The following is a 13,559-nucleotide window of genomic DNA, read 5'->3' on the forward strand; positions in this document are numbered from 1 at the left end:
TGTAATGAAAAAGAGAGGTTACTTGTAGGTTGTCAATAGAGAGGTGAGCATGTTTATTTCAGATTAAGCTACTCTGAAGGTTCCACAGAAAATATGCTTTTAATTTTACAGTTGGTAAAAGAAAGATATAAATGGTGGATACCTTTTAGAAATTATTAAGGAAATAGCTGATTATTGATGTAGACTGATGTTTTTTCAGTAGTGATGACAGAAGTCTTTCAGAATCACAGAAGGGTTTGGCTTGGAAGGGACCTTTAAAGATCATGTAGTCCACTCCCCCTGCCATGAACAGGGAGATTTCTTCTAGGTCTGATTGCTCCAAGCCCCATCCAGCCTGGTGTTGGAACACTTTCAGGGGTGGAACAGCTCCAGCTTCTCTGGGCAGCCTGGGCCAGGGTCTCAGCACCCTCATAGTGAAGAACTTCTCCTTATGTCCAATCTAAATCTGCCCTCCTTCTGTCTGAAACCGTTATGCCTCAGCCTGTCACTACAGGTGCAGGTAGAATGTCTCTTTCTGTCTTTTTTATAGACCCTCTTCAGGCCCTGGAAGGTGCTCTAAGGTCTCCCTGGAGCCTTCTCTTCTCCAGGCTGAACACCCCAACTCTCCCAGCCTGGCTCCAGAGCAGAGCTACTCCAGCCCTTGGATCATCTTTGTGGCCTCCTGAACTCAATCCAACAGCTCCATGTCTTTTCTGTGCTGAGGGCCGCAGAGCTGGATGCACTCCAGGTGGGGTCTCAGCAGAGTGGAGTAGAAGGGCAGAATCACCTCCCTGGCCCTGCTGGCCACACTTCTTTGGATGCAGCTCAGGACATGGCTGGTTTCTGGGCTGTGGGTGCACACTGCTGGCTCCTGTCCAGCTTTTCATCCAGGTCCCTCTCCACAGGGCTGCTCTCAACCCCTTCATCCCCCAGGCTCTGTTGGTAGCAGGGGCTGCAGGACCTTGCACTGGGCCTTGTTGAACTTCGTAAAGTTCACGTGAAGGAATAGGGCACTAGTTTGCTGGAGTTACAACTGGAATTGGTATTCCTGATTCTTTGTCTGAAACCTTACAAAACGATGCCAGATGTGCTCTATGGAGGGAGCAGACCCTTTCAGTGTCACCACAGTCAGTTTTATGTTCAGTTTGTTTCCTCCTTGCAGCCTGATATTAAGCAATTCAGAGCTCTGCTTTGGGGATGGCACAAAAATACTTTCCCATCATTAGCGTGCAGGAACTGTGGCTGGATCACTTTCTGTAGCTACCCCAGCTCCTGGTCAGATATGCTAGAGGAAGTTTTCTTTCAGAGAAGTATGTATCCCAGGGGATGATATTATTTTTCATAAAAGCTTTTTTTTTGACAACACTGATGTGAAAAATCAAATATAGCAAATCCAAAATCTGTATTGCTCTGCTGTGCAGATGTTCCCCAAATGGGAATTTATCATCCAGTCACAAAAATGTGAAAGGAGTTTAACTGGCACAGTGAGGAATTTCTTGGGGTGTTTGTATGTTCTCTCATTCCTCTCTCTTATTATAAATTCCTTTCCCCAAGATAAGCAGATTATATAGCTAGACTAGGATCTATTTCTTTTTAATATTTAACAAATCATGAAAGTGAAATGGATCTTAGATAGACGGATTCTGCAAAGTCTTTAGAAAGGCACTTTGGAGGGAGGGGTGTTTCTCAGGAGTATTATTAGGGTGCAGTTTTACAAGCACTTGCATGCATGTTTAGCTCAAAATATTTAATAGAGGCAATTAAGTGGGTCAGGCTGCTGATGGGCCCTGAGTTGTTGCAGTCCACAGGACTATGGATTTGCTGATTGCTGTCAGTGACTGTAATGCTTTTTTTTTTTGGTCATCTCTTTGGTATGTAAGATACTTGTTGCACTCACGTCATTTTAGTCTTTCTTCTCAGGGCAACATGAAGCCATTTTGATTGAGACTAACAAATGTAGTCTATTTCCTAATAAAAATATGTTATTTTAAACGGATTCCTCACATCTTAGACTTAATGTTTGAATGTGGGTTTGTTGGGTTTTTTTAGCATGAAGTTCTGTGAGCTTAGTCATTACTGCTTTGAAGCCAAACAGTTTACCTTATGTGACAGTCAGTGATACATCCAATAATTTAGTCATACATGCAGCTTACTTCCGTGGAATAACACCTGTTCTTTCTCAGGTGTTTCATTGTGTTTTTGGAGGGAGTTTTGTTTGTCTTGTGGAGAAATAATTGGAGGAAGGGAAAAAGGCAGACATTCTGAGCCCACTAGTGTTTTTATTAATTGTTTGATCCCCAGATGTTTTGTTGTGTTGCTGTAATATCTGGGTGAAACTTGAATTGCATTGTGACTGGAATATTTGCAAGTGTGTCACTGTGATGAAAATCACAGAGTTAAAGTTACTGATTTATTGCATCTTTAAATAGGAAAAAGTTGTCAGAACCTTTTTATGATTCTTCTGAAGGGATTGTGTTTTAAAGATGTTAACATTTGCCATGGTTCTGTCAGCTTTTCTTCGAGATCCTTGGTAGGAGCCACAGTGTGTCTGGTTATGTGTGTATGTGTCTGTGCTTGGCAGTCACTATTTCATTATGTTACTGACAGTGGATTTTGGCCAGAGATTTGTTTCATGTGCATCACTTGACTAGTTACAAAACTGTGATACTCTTTGTATCTCCTTTGATTATTTTAGTAATTGTTTATTTTGTGAGTTATTCACTCACTTTGGCAAATATGAGTATGTTAACACTGGAAATAATAATGAACAATATTTTTCAGTCTTTTTAGTGAGGAAATACATATATTATCTGTCTTACTTCCTCCGAGCTTTTCAGTAAGTTTAATCAGGTGATACTGGCTGACAGATGTTCTGTCCTGTTCTTATTTTGCCAAGGATTTAGTAAAAATTACTTCAATTTTACTTATAGTTAGCTCATCTTAGACCTGCACTACCTTTATTAGGCTAGCCTTTGAAAAACAATTTTAATCCAAGCTATCAAATAATAGCCAAGTGTTACCTTTTTTTCTCCCTCTTCTCTCCATATGCACACAGGCCACCTTTAAAGAATATTTTAAAATTTTGAGATAAATTATAGCATTTCCTAACTGCTTAATTTGTAAGTAATTGTGGAAACTGATAACCTCTTTATTGTATGTAAGAGAAACTTTCTTCAACAACCTTGGGCTACTGCTGAAAGAGCACATTTCAGTGTTATGAAATGCATTTTAAAAGGAGCTCAACAGAAGTGAAGAAAACAAGTCTGCCTCAGTGCTGTGGGGCTGGCTGCTCTCAGACCTCCCACAAGCTCTTTGTCTTTCGAGTTTGGGAATTATGTTTGCTTTTCCCTAAGATCTCATGCTGCCTTCCCCAACTATGATATTTGGAGACAAATTTGTAGCAAATAAGCAGCATCTGCTTATGCACCTTGCACCAGAGAAGTTGTTGAGTTGCTTCATTCCGTAGTTTTGGACCAGTCACTCAACAGTTCAGGCTTCTAGAGATGATAAAACTCCTCCCTATTGTAGAAGGCCTCTTTGCTCAAGTGGAACAGAGTTATAGACCAAGATCTTCAGGTGGGAGATTCACCAGTGTCTCCATGCTGTAAGGTGTGGTTCATGAGCAGTGTTTCTCAAGGAGTGTTCAACTTAGTTTTAAAGTCCAGTCAACCACAGGAGCCAAAGGCAAGTGTGCTGAGGTGGCTGGTCTGGCTGTGGAGAACTGCAGTGTTTGCTGCAGCAGGACTGGGCTCCAGGAGCCTGCATGCCCATGGAACTGTAAGGCAGTACTCCAGCCAGGATTTAAGATCAATGAATAAGTAAGGCTTACCTGCAGAATGGGATGGGAAATTGAGGAGGAAAAGTGTCATTTAGATTTTTGCACGGTGGGGTTTTTTTGAGGGGCAGGGAAGAGAGAGGAGAGATTTTTCAAGTTGACAGTGCAGATACACAAAATGCAGGTTAAACATTCTTTCAAACTACTTAATATAAATCCAAACAACTAAGAGTTCATTCGTGACCATTGTCTTAAGAGAATGATGAAGACAAACTATTTGATGAGTTGAAGTGATATGGCTATTTCTTTATAGAGGATGAATCAAATTAAGGTAGAATGATTTGAACTACTATAGTTTTTGGTTCATCTTTGCCAAAAATATGTGCTTATTGATACAGCTGTGTGTATGAATTTACAGCAGAATGTGACCCCTGTGCAGGATGGAAACATGACTTCCTTATGAATTACCTTTCTCCTTTTCACTCTCTAAATTTCCTGCTGTGTTTCCTAACTAAAAGAAGGTACTATATTCATGTTTGAGCAGCTTTGTATTTAATATATAACTATTCATAGCTTTGACATTTTGCCTTTTTTGTTGTTTGTCAGGAAATAAAGCATTACCTTACTGGATTATTTTAAATATCTAAGGAGTGTTGTGTTCTTGAGACATCTATCCTTCTACTCAGATGTGAAACAACTCAGTGAAATGCAGAACATTTTGAGTAGATAAACTAATACCTATTGATGGCATGCTTAATAATTTCCTTGCAGAGTTAGGAGGATACTTGCTGTGCTTAAAATACACTGTCCAGAAACAATCAGTTCTAAAGACTTGAAATATCTTCTTCTTTTCAACTGAAGTTGTATTGGTAGAATAAAAGACAGAAATTCTTCCCTGTGTGTGTGTGTCTTTTCCCCTTCCAGCTTCTCAAGTTTCAATTAAATAACAATTTCTCAGGACCAATTCCTCAGGCATATAACTGGTCTGTCCTGGTTGCTGTTCTCTTTCTGCTGCCTTTCCGGCACTGACTGGCCTTCCCTCCCCCTGCAGTGAGCAGGGTTCAGAAACGAGGTGTCCAGGGATGAGGATTCAGAAGCGAGGTGCCCAGGGATGAGGGTTCAGAAATGAGGTGCCCAGGGATGAGGGTTCAGAAGCAAGGTGCCCAGGGCCAAGACTGTGCCCGAGGTGCCCAGCTCAGCTCCCTGAACTGGCTCTTCCCAGGGTGAGAAAAGCAGCGCTGGGGAGGCAGGGGAGGTGTGGATCTTTGTTTAGGGGACAGAGAGCCTGGTTTAAGCTGCCCTGGAACTTCATTCCCAGACCTTGAGTAGACCATTGCTGTATGCAGACATATGCTGCTTGACTGGTTAATCTGCAGCCCTGGAAATTACTTGTGGGTTGCTATAATTGATTTAGTCATTGCTAGATGCCTGCAGCACACACAGCTTTGGAAGCAAGTGGTAATGGTAACCAATGTCCAAGTTTGTTTTGAGAGGAGTCAGGTGGAGTCAGTGCTGGAGCCAAACTTCCCAACTGCCATGGATATCTGATTTCACTTCACTGTCCCGTGGGCTGGAGCTTCTGATTTCTTTGCAGTTTTTATTCAAATGCTCATGATAGCATCAACTATGTCATGGCTGTTTTATATGGTTTGGGGCAAATGGAAAGAAATAAGCTTCAAAAGATTCTTTTACGCTTGTCTTTGATACAGCATGGATTTTAGAATGCCATATAATGCTAATTACTTTACATGAACATTATCAGAATTGGTCAGTTTTATTGAGAAGTACAAGCTGTTCCCTCAATTCCAATCTCAGAACCCCTCCCAAAGAGCTACTGGTTATTTTTCTTCAGTTAACTAAAACAAAAGGATTACCAACATACTTTACAGTTTTAATATTTTCATGGTTTTTATTTCTGGAAGTCTTTCAGACTTTGTTAAAAGGTGTAGGAAATAAATGCTTCATCATGTATTCCAGGAGCAAATTCACTTACTACTTCTAGGCTCTTCCTCATTTTACTTTTAAAACAATCCTGGTTGAATGATTTTAATAGACTATATGTTTAGATACAAGTTGCAAATTTATTTACTTTATTTTGTAAAACTTGCATTTTAAAATAACTTTTATACATTCTGTTAAGTTCCTGTGTGCAGTATCTGTTAGGATTTGTTTGTGTATGGCAGACATTTAGAGATGTTGAGACCTGGAGCTGGGGGCTGGAGGAGGGACAGGGTGCAGAGATCTCATTTGCAGATCTCTGAGGTGTGTTATTGCTAATGGGAGACTGCCAGGGCAGGGAGGGCATGGGTGAAAGGGGAGAGTTTGTACTGGTGTTCTCATGTACATGTGTCTTGTTGAAGAGGTGAAATGACATCACATAGGTAAGACTTAAAGATTGGGAAGCCTTCTGTGTTAGGATATGAGCTGCATTTCAAGCAGTTAGGGAGGACAGATAGTGGGAATGTAAAGCAGCAGCTTCAGGTGGACCCAGGCACTCAGTCAGTGTTGGAAACCCCAGACTGTGCCAGGCACCCCCTCTTGCTCCCCAGTCATTTTTTGAAGTGCTCTAAAAAAACATTTCTATCAAACATTTGCTAATGTACTGACAGCATTTTTCAGTACTGTTGGGTACTCCTGGTAAATTTCACTGTGTGGTGGCTTACTGCAAAATTATCTTTAAAGCCATATGCAAGTTAAATGCTTTCAGTGAAGCTGTGACTTGAACTGTGTGGTAAATGTAATACTTTCACAGAAAATGCTGAGGCAGTATAATTCCACACAGCAGACCTCCAGAACCTCTTTCTAAATGGTTATTAATAGTAGTTATTTAGAATGTATCTGCTTTTGTGACGTTGCTGTGGTGCTGTTGTTTAGCCATGGAGTAGGCTTGACTAGTGGTTTTTTTACATGGAGTAGACTAGTAAAACCTTCAGAGAGCAGCCTAAAGAAGGCACCAAGTTCAAGGGAAAATGACTGGTGTCCTCCACAGATCTGTGTGCATCTAGGGGAAAAAAAGAACAGCTGAACTGTTGCAATGTAAAGGGAAGAATTCTGAAAATTATTGTTTGAAAGCTTGATTTTCCAAAAAAAGTCTCCAGTCTTCCCAAGTTCGTGGTCTTTTCAATCTGCAGGTTTGAAAAGGCCTTTCAGTGTGTGTTCTTGAGGAGGAGAGCAGCATGCATTGTTAATATAGCAGACCTCTCTACAGGTAAGGAAGAAAAGAGATGGTTGTAGGAGAAAAGGATATGGAGACCTGGAGTGTGTAGATTGGATGACTTTAGGAAGCTGTAAAAGTGCAGCTGTAAAGACACACGACCGTGGTCAAACACGAAGATTGTTTAATGACAAGTTACAGAAATGATTCAAGGTCAGTTTTGAGAGAATGAAATTTTGTCTGGGAATCCAGCTGAGTGGAGCTGCAGCAAGGAAAGAAACAGCAAGACAAAAGCAGGAAATGAGAGGAATGTAGGAGCATGTTTGTTATATCACTGCTGCTGACACTATTACTGGCACAGTCAAAGCACCCCCCTTTATAAAGCCTTACATGTGAAAGTGAGACAGTTCTGTTGACTTGAATAGAAATAAAGTGAATCTTGACCAAAGTGCCTTATGGCAGCATGAAATGATTAGAAACCTACAGCTTTTCCTCCTCATTTCTGTAGCATAAAGAGCTGGCGCAACTGGGTTTGAAGGTGGAAGTTGCAGAAGCTCTTAGCTTGCTTTCATGCCCACTGCTCAGACTTGCTTACCTCTGCATTTCTGGGGACAGTACTTCTTGTTCCTTTGAGTTGCCAGAAAAATCACAGCATAGATTTCTATTGATCTTCATGCTTCTGTCTTGCTTTAAAATGCAGATTCAGTACATTTCTGTCCAAGGAAGGACCTAAATCTTTTAGTGGAACATTGTGCCAGCAGGAAGGATTTCAGCTGGGAGGCAGGTGTGTCATGGAGTTTTCAGAGGGGTTTTTGAAGGTCTCTGGATTCTTCCTCCTTTGTGACTAGGGGAGAAGGTTTCAAAGGAGGGAGTTTGTTTACCAAAATCATGGCTAGTTGGAAGAATAGGCTTACTTACAGTAATAGTCTTACATACATAATTATGTCAGAAAGAGAGCTTGCATGAGCATTGTGATTTGGGTCATCACAGCTACATTGAGTGTAGCTCACATTTTTTCTCTTGTGAATATCAGAGTTTAGCAAATGTATGATCTCATATTTCTGAGTTTGACATATGCATAGTTTGGATAAATTACAAGTAACTGTAATATTGCTAAAATTCCTGTTTTTCACACAAACATGCACACAGGAGCTCATGCAGATAATGGTGAGTTATGTAGCATGTTCTTAAATTTGAGGCAGATCAGGAAATTAAGTTTCCCATCAAACAGTGTATTTACTGGAGGACAGTATTTGAGCAGCTGTGTGGTCGGGTGCCTGGTTCTGCCTTTGTTCAACTGCTTCCTGCAGTGAGTAGGAGATATTTTTATAATGAAGCAAACTATGATTATCATTTCCTAAACATTTCAAAAGATGAAAACGTCATACTGTTAATTTTGCACATGCAGTCTGAATTACAGCTACCAAGGGGGTAAAAATTAATATATAGCAAAGCTTGGTTGCAGGTTTCCATGGATATTATAAACTAAGATTGGATTGCAAAGGTACAGATAGCTTCAGAACTTGGGAGACTCTGTGAAAATGTCTTCTCAGTATGATTTCTACTTATTGCTAATTTTCCCATAGTAGATTTTTTCTAGCACCTTTTTTTAGTACAAAAAATCCAAAATGATGCTAATAAGAGGTTACTTATTTAAAATATTTCTCCATGACAAAGATAGGGATTTAATATCTTTGTTAGCTTTCTTGTTAGTTGAATAGCACAACTGCATATGTAAATTTGATGTGAAAACAACACATCCCAGCAAACAACTGGTTTTCTGGTAAACTGCATTTTGGTAAAGAAGAATCAGGTTTGTTCAGCTAGGACAGAATTCCATGTCAGAAAGAGAGATGAGGGTTCTGCTCTGAAGGCAGCATTGGCTTTCCTGTGTAACTGAAGAACGGTCCCTTAGTTTTCATAGTGGTTGTCTGTGGGTTTGGGGATGTTGCTTCTCCTTCCCCTTAGCAGTTTTCAGACAGGCAGATGTTGCCATGAGGTAGAGAGGAAGAGGTGGCAAATACTGGTGGGGAAGCAGCTCTGAGGGTTTCCTGGCACAGAGGGTGGAATTCCGCTGCTTTCTGCTGAATGCCTAAAGGGATGCAAGTCCCCTGCTCCTGACTGCACCGAGGGATCAGGGCCAGAGTGTCTGATCCCGTTTAGGCATCTATTTGCATATAGTGTATTTTGTATATTTGTTTCAAGTTGAGTTTTTTAAAGCCAAATAATAATCTGTATGTTTTCAATCAGCAGATGAATTGTACAGTAAGAGGGTCAGTGTTCATGCACAGTTCTGAAGGATGGTGGTCTAGGAAGGTTTTTCCAAAGTTTAACACAAGTTACAGGTTTTATTCCTTTGAAAGATTCTTCATAAAACAATGCTATACTCTCTTTTGTTTATTTAAAGTACTCTTACTATATACAGCACTTAGTGCTTTCAGCAAATGTATTTATACAACTATCGACAAGGGACACTTAAAGTAAGTACAAGCTTTCTAAGTGTTGAGAAACTCCTGGGCTGTGGAAACTCCTGCCAAAGTGGGAATGAGCAGGTGTAACAAAATGATGTCACTAGCCTGCTCTAGATGCTTTCATTGCACAGGTAGATGTTTTATACCAGTAAATATTTGCTTATTTTAATTTATGGCATGTCACAAACTTCCCTTGGATCTCGAGGCCATTTGCCTCTCACTCGCAATGTACATTCTGCTGGTTTTGCTTAAAAGAGGGGTGGGAATGCAGCATTTTTGTTAAACTGATTCTATCTCCTAGTGAAGGGAATCAGTTTCCTACCTGTGTTGAGTTTGCAGCATGGATGAGCTAGGTACGAGCTGTGACACTGGTAGGAAGGAGCAGAAAGGAGGTGCCTCAGCCATCCTAGGAGGTTGTGCAGGCTCCTCTGGAGGTCGTTTCAGGTTCCCAGGGGCAGCACAGGCAGCAGCTCTGGGAACACCCCCCATGTCACCTGCATAGCACAGCTCTGCAGCCCCTCTGGGGCTGGGCACTGGGGCACTTCATCACCTTCTGCTGAAGTGCCTTGCTCTGGGGACTCGGGGCACTTGTGACTCCAAAATCAGGGCTGTTTTCTTGGCAGAAGGCAGGACTTGTAAAGTTGTTTTTTGTTATTTGACCCATACCCTGCACAGCTGGTGCTGTCTACCTGAACAACATCGTTTGTGCCCTCCTGCCCAAGATGCTGCCATCCCCACCCCTGCTTTGTAAGCCTACTGGATGGCTTATTGTGAATCGTTTAGGTTGGAAGAGACTCTTAATATCATTGAGTCCAAGCATTAACAAACATTAAAAAGCAACAAATTTCCATTTCCAGATGATTTTATACCCACGTTATTCCCATGGATGTAATGTGGTGGGTCCTGGAAACTATTTACAAATGAGGAATCACAGAGTGTGGGGTATACATGTACTGGTGAATAACCTGAGAGGAATCTGTCTTACTGGCTCAACAAGCAACTTTAAACCATGTGTTTTTTCCCCTAATTGAAACTGGGAAGGACTCAGATAAGAGGCTGTAAAATCAGATTGTCAAGTTACAATACTTTACTGGCGTCCTGTTTTTTATGTATGTGTGTAGGAGTACCTGCAAAAAAATCACATGGTCCTTTTTACTGAAGAAGTTTAGGAACAAAAATTGTAAATAATTCTAGGACTAGTTCTATAATTGTAACACTAGCTTATGTTAATAGTTTTTTAAAATTTTATGGGAAAGATCACTTTTGAAATAAGCAGCTTTAGTTTCTCCCACATAATGGTCCAATGGTAGCTAGGGAATTACATTTCCATTTGATTTGTTTAAATGGAATTAAAATGTCATTAAAATTATATCTAATTACAATTTGTTATACTTATTAGCTATATTGGTTTAGTAGCTTATGGGATTTAAAGTCAATGTAGAAACATTGCTTTATAATTTAAATTAAACAATTCAGATTGAAAAGGCCAGAACAATTTTAACTGGTCTTCTCCTCCTTTTTCCCAAGTCTAAGTGGTACTAATATTTAGAATTACTTTCAAAATGTCTTTGGAATGATCTTTGGCATTTCCCTGAGTAATCCTCTTTTATCCTTTCATCTTTTTAACTGTTGACCCCTGTTCTTGTCTGCATTATGCCTGTTAAAACTCTGGCCTGTTTTTTTCTCTTCCTTTCACTATAAACCTGAATTTTCAGTCCCATGATTTGCTGTAGAAACCTGCCTGGATTTTCATTCTTCCAAATCCTTTGCATGCAGAAATAGGATCTATTTTTGAAGCCAAACATTCATCAATATTTGTGATTATTAATGTTTCAGGCCTTAAATGTCTTCTGGGGTGATGAACGCAGTATTTCTCAGCCTGTTGAACATTTCTTTGCTTGTCCCTTGGTGAAGGGGTTTTACCTCAGTGCTGTTTGGCAAGTGCAGTTGCACATACTTGGAAACCAGACACTCCAGTGTCGGTTTATTGTTCTGATGGTTTTGAGTCACTGTAGGACCAGACAAAGTGGCAGGGATTAGTTGCACACTAGTTAAGTTTCATAAATGGTGATAATTGTGGTGAAAGCAGTCACTACAATTCAGTGTTTCTGAAAAGTACACTTGAAACATGGGTGACTTGAGCACATAATGAAGTTTGGTGTATGCTTTCGAAGAACAGAAGTTATATTTTCAAATAAATGAGTCAGCAGAAAGGATTACTGCTTCTAGGAGTTCTATTTCAGTATCTAAGGGAAGTGTTTCCACTGGGAGGGATGGCTTAAATATAGAATTGCATAGTGTGTAGCACAGGGGGATACCAATGTTTAGGAATAAGTATCAGAAAATAAACTGCATTGTGTATTATTGCATCTTTATTTCAAGTTATTAAAATCAACACACTCAAATTTTTGGAATGCTGGGTTTGTGCATTGGTTTGGGAATGTTTTCTTGTTAGTTGAAAGTAAAAAGGGGATTCTTTTTATCTATCACCTGCATATCTTCATCTTCCTGATTTGCATACACAAAGTTAGTGACCAGGAATCCTCTTAAAGAGTGAAAGAAGGTAAAGATGCATTTCTACTTCCAAATGCAGTTGTTTCGGACAGGATTTTTTCTTGAGTGAAAACTTGTATGACCATCTGAAAATCATAATGCACCATGGCTAAAAGAATGAATGTGCATATGTGCAGCAAAAACTTAGTGTTACTTTATCCTTAGTGAGCAGAAGAGTGAGTGTACAATAGCTCAGGAACACGTTTACTGTGAAGAAAATATATTTACTCTAGTACTCCTAACTTCACAACAATTTTCACAGTACTGCTTGTGTGAGGAGGCAAAAGTCAGCCTTAGGTGGAACTGGATTTGAAAATAGGATTTTCCTAGGTTGGTAGAAGTTTACAACTAACACAAAAGCAGAAATTGAGATTGTTGTTCTATCTTAAAAAAAAAAATAAGGCATTGGAGTTGTCTTAATATACTCTATATTGAAAATATTGCTACAACCTGCAGCCGTTTTCACTCTTCACTCTTAGCCCTAAAGACTAAGGCGTTATGATCTTGAGCCTCTGCTAAAAAGGCTGCAGTTTCCTTTGCTAATTTGATGTGGTTCCTGTTCAGAAATGCAAACAAAAAGATCTTGTATACATAAGCACACCCAGCTGTTAGATTTGCACCTCTGGCTGGAACACTTGGGAAGAAGAATGTTCTGGGAACTTGTTATGCAAATTCCAGACCAAGTGTCCCACTTTATTTCAGAGTTACCATCTAGAGTATTACCACAACAAATAGCCTTTTTTAACTAGAATGAGGTTTAACCAGCTGTAAAATTGATAATCAGTCATGGTATTTCAGAAACTGCAGTGTGAGTGGTTTTTCCATTGTCTGGGCAGTAATGAAAATTCAGTTTCTAGAACATTGCATGTACCTGAGATGTTGTTGCTGAACTACCAAAGAGACATTTTGTACACTTAGTTGGTTTGGTTTTGTTTTCACTGAGCAAGCGGTGAAGTTGCATCCCAGAAAGTGGACACAAAGCAATTTTGCACAGCCACCCATTCCATGCTGCAAGGATTATCATGATGTGGAAGGGGAAGTAAGGCAGGGTTGACCAGTAAAACTTTATTCTATGATATCCTAAGTTTTGAAAATGTTTCCTCTTGATATAGCTGTATGTGTGTGTAGCTGTAACACCACTGCTAAGATTTTACAAGTCAGCTTAAAATAGTGGCAGTGTGACTTTGAAACATCACTAAGTGGTAAATAGTTTTCTTGTTCTGTGTATTGCTAGGATTAAAATAATAGGTTTATCCCACCTAGATCTAGGTCCTTTCAGGTGTTTTTTGCAAGCTCACAGCCTGGTTTATATCAGTGGCACTTGGTTTGGCTGTTGCCAGAGATGGCATTTGAACCCAACCTCCATTTGCTGATGTTTGAGGCAAGTTACAATGCACTGCTGGTTTCAGAGGGGTTTCTCTAAGTCTCTGTTGTTGAAACTCTTTTCTTCTTCCATGTGTATTTTCAACTGACACTTTATGTCCTCTTTTGTCTAGAGCACGTAATACTGTGGCTGAAACAAAGTCTCTGTCTTACTTCCTTGTAATTACTTGTAGGGATCGAAGCAGCTTGTGTAGGAATTAAAAGTTGTCTGAATTTATAACATGAAAGTGGATCACTAGAATGG

Source organism: Chaetura pelagica, unplaced genomic scaffold (genome assembly GCF_000747805.2).
Source record: "Chaetura pelagica isolate M959 unplaced genomic scaffold, ChaPel_1.0 scaffold589, whole genome shotgun sequence".
NCBI classification, from domain to species: domain Eukaryota; kingdom Metazoa; phylum Chordata; class Aves; order Apodiformes; family Apodidae; genus Chaetura; species Chaetura pelagica.